Source organism: Castor canadensis, chromosome 15, assembly GCF_047511655.1.
Source record: "Castor canadensis chromosome 15, mCasCan1.hap1v2, whole genome shotgun sequence".
NCBI lineage: Eukaryota > Metazoa > Chordata > Mammalia > Rodentia > Castoridae > Castor > Castor canadensis.
This window is the reverse complement of record NC_133400.1, coordinates 54,892,458-54,896,672: the sequence shown is the minus strand read 5'-3', so window position 1 is coordinate 54,896,672 and position 4,215 is coordinate 54,892,458. Positions and strand designations below refer to the sequence as shown.

Below are 4,215 nucleotides of genomic sequence, written 5' to 3'. Positions count from 1 at the left end.
TGTTAAACACAATGTGATACACTCAACGGATCCATGAGTCACATTGGCCTTTAAATGAATTTTAATTCTTAAAAGTACTACATGTAAACTGGGATGAGCAAAAAAAGCAACAAGCACCACAACAAGTCTAAACACATAGTAATCTTGCTTTGACTTTCAAGAAACTTTAAATCAAAGGAAATTCAGAATTCGAATGAATGAGACCAGTTCATGTAATTCATTATTCAGATTTATAGAATGTATAGAAATCAGATATTTATAATGGTCTATACCAATGTTTAATACTGTTATAAATTTTCCAAAAGGGACATTAGATTGTCTTTTACAGTTTTCTACCTTTGGAAAAAAATTTAGTTTGAAATGAGGGAGAAAAATGTTCAGTTGAAATTGAGTCCTCTTCCTCTACTTGTTTGACTGGCCAAGGAAACATGAAGGCTTTAAGGACAAAATGTTCTTGAAAAATAGTAGAATATGTGTGCTGCATAATAGGTATTGAGTTATGTCTCATGAATAGATGGATTGAAAGAATGGGTAAGTATATTTGTGGGTTCAGTTGTTTTGGCAGTACTGGAATTTGAACCCAGGACTTAAGGTTTGCATAATAGAAATACAGAATAAAATTTCAATTAAAATTCAAATACTTGAAAATGAAAAAATATTGGCACATTTTGTTCATATTTTTGGCTAACCAAGAACTTAAGTCTATTTTGTATATGTATAATCTGATTGTTTCACCCACTTAACAGAGCAAAGTACAATTTCCATGATAACATACATCTATATTCATGCCACCTTTAGTGATCGCAAATTCTTCCATCCTATGGATGTATTGCAGTTTATTTATAAAATCTCTTCTATAGTTCTTCTTAATACATTACTATTTTAAGCAGTGTTGAGGAAAACAAATTGTGTGTGACTCTGTGCATATTCCTAAAGATATTTTGGAGTTGATGGGTAAAGATATGTATTTTTAATGTAATGCAGTGCTTACCATCAAATTGTCTATTTGAAAAGTCATAAGCAACTTAAACAGAATACAATTACCACTCCTCTTAACCTCACAAACTTTGTATCTGGAAAACAGTATTTCATTCCTTGTTTAAGTTAAATTCCTTTCCTTACCAGGGACACCAAATACTTTGGACAGTGTCCATCAATCACCTGTAGGTCCATCAAAAAATACCTTACTTAATTTGAATTAAATTTCAGGGTTTGGAGGCATATCCCAGTGGTACCACTTCCCCAGCATTCATGAGGTCCAGGGTTCAATTCCAAGCACCAATTACTAAACAGAGTTCAAGGTTTTGAGTTTTTTCCTTGTTGATATGAAAGAATTCTGTTTTAATGCATAAATATTCTGAGAGTAACATCCTTCCTTTTGCTAATTTTTTTCTGCTATATATGGGGGTTTGATTTTTATTTTGATAAACTGAACTTCAGGATGCTTGATTTAAGGCTGGGAATGTAGTTCAGTGGTACTATGTGTACTTTGCATGCAACAGGACCTGGGTTAAATCTCCAGCACCAAAAACAAAACAAAACAAAACAATAAAACAGGAATGCTTGCTTTCAAGATCATTTTTATTCTTAAGAAGGTCTTTGCCAACATGAAAATGTATAATTATGCAATTTTTTTTCCTTTCTGCTACTCTTCTCATTTTGAATTACTTAAAGTTTTAAATCTATCTTCCATTAGGACCTTATTCTCATGACATAAAAATACAGCTAGTTTTATCCAAACAAGTGTCAGGTTTATGATTCATGAGTAATTCTACTTTTCCTACTAACATGAAATATCACTAGCATCAAGTTCTGAATTCCTAGATATTTAGGGATGTTTCTGTATTTTCTATTCTGTTCCACTCATTTCTCTTTTTAGTTATAAGTAAATTATTTCTGAAAATTACATATTTTTGTATCCACAACAGTGTGTGTTTCTTACAAACATTTTCTTAATGTCATCAGAATAGTCAAAGACCACATATGGAACTTAAATATGTTAAAACTTTGATTTTCTTTTTATTTGGTTTAAGTAAAATTGATCACCATAGAAGGAGCCAAATTCGGGAATAATGAATCTTCACATGTGAGACCATAAAGCCAGGGAAAGACACAATGCCACCACCCTCAGTAACCTGTGAACAGAACGCTGGGAGTAACAAAGAGCATGTATGCCAAGGCCAGCAGCCTGAGTACCTCCTCGACTCTATCCCCCCGCCGGTTATTGTGGGGGGTCACCTCATCTGCTCAATAAGCTTTCGTGCAAAAATTCACACAAAAATATGAATGGATTACAGCAGAAATAGTATTGGCACAGTGGGAATTAGCAATTTTACACAGAAAGCTTTGGGAGATTTTTACTGTAGTTGACCTAAAGTTGGGACAAAATTTTAAAAATGAGCTTGGTGCTTTGGGATGTGTGAAAGGTGCCAGTGAACACTGCTGTCCTCTATCAGGAAAAGAAGCACTTGCATTGTCAGCACATTGTGCTCTGAAGATGGCTGGCTTATCAAGATAGCGCTGAGCAACCCTCCAGAGCTAGATGGACTAATGTGTGAAGAAGCATATGAGAAATATGGAAAATCGAGCCACAGACGATTAGCCCAGGTGGGAGAGGCTTGTGGCACATCAGCTGCACCACTGGAACTGGCAGCTGCGGGAGCTCTGGAGTCCCACAAAGTGTGGGTCTGCCTGCAGCTTCCACTGGACCACTGTCCTTGCAGCAGAGGGTAGGGGGAGAGAGACTCAGGGTTGCAGAAACTTGGAAGAGAGCAGAGCATAGCCTCTCCAGGACAGGGGTGCCAGACACCAAGGATTCTGCATTTGACTCTACAAAGTGTGCCAAATTGATTGAGGCAAAGGCTCCATTTCAAGAACTCTGAACTTGGGGATGATACATACTTCTTAAGAATCCAAGTTTTTCTGCCACCCCTCCATGGGAAGACATTTCCATCTTAATGGTCCTTCACTTTGAGAAGAGGGCATCCAGGACGCTAAGGCTCTCCCCAACCCATGGCACTACCTGGCTTCTCACAGGCTGCCTGGAGCCTGGAGCCTCCAGCTCCCACAGCTACCTCCTCGTCTTCAGGACTTCAGGTACAGGATGGTGCCAGGAGCCCTGTGGCACCACAGGGGCTTCCCCTGGAGAAGGTGAAGCGACCCATGAACGCGTTCATGGTATGGAGCTCCGCTCAGCGCCGCCAGATGGCGCAGCAGAACCCAAAGATGCACAACTCCGAGATTTCGAAGCGCCTGGGTGCTCAGTGGAAGATGCTGGGTGAGGAGGAGAAGCGGCCCTTTGTGGAGGAGGCCAAGCGGCTGCGCGCCCGGCACCTGCGCGACTATCCCGACTACAAGTACCGGCCCCGGCGCAAGACCAAGAGCTCAGGCGCTGGCCCTCCGCACTTCAGCCAGGGAGGAAGCGGTGAGGTCTGCAGGGGGCCGCACTGGGGGCCAGGGTACACTACCACCCAAGGGAGCAGAGGATTTGGGTACCAGCCCCCAAACTACTCTACAGCCTACTTGCCTGGAAGCTATGGCTCTTCCCACTGTAGACTGGAGGCTCCCTCATCGTACTCCCTCCCTCAGAGTGACCCTGGGCTCCAGGGGGAGCTGCTTCCTCCTCATGACCCATACCTACCCTCACAACACTTACAACCACTCCCCTGGCTGGTGTCCCCATGCCCCTAACCCACCTTTAACTCCATGTACGTGGACCTCCACCTCCCGGGAAGGGCCGCATCCTCCTTTCCCACCCAGAACCACCCCCACAGCCACAGATTGCAAACCCTTTCCTGTGTTGTACAACAGTTCAGAAGCCTACAACCCTCCCAGGAAAGCCAGGGTGAGCAAAACCACACTAAACCCAGTTCTGTATTATTAAACCATGTCTGCTGAGTCAAAAAAAAAAAAAAAAGAAATATGGAAAATCTGTTCAGGAGTGCAAAGACTATCCCTAAATAACCTAGTGTGAGCTAAAAACGCATGGACTGTTTTCCACTTAAAAGTTTCAGAGTATCAGTAAATAACATGGGTATGTACAGTGATATAAAATGGACAGTGATTATATCTGAAGTTTTAGCCCTGAAGTTGATATGTTATGGAAAATTTATGTCTCATGCTATTTTATAGTATGTATACATTTTGTTTTTTAAATGTGTGTACAATAACTAAAATGCTGTAAATATTAAATTTTGTCAAATAACTTCAATAGTT

At 40.9% G+C, this 4,215-nt stretch overlaps 1 pseudogene; it reads left to right on the top strand.

Moving 5' to 3' along the window:
• The first annotated feature begins 3,005 nt into the window (after nt 1-3,005).
• On the top strand, nt 3,006-3,701 carry LOC109703447 (transcription factor SOX-15 pseudogene; annotated as a pseudogene).
• Nucleotides 3,702-4,215: the final 514 nt, after the last annotated feature.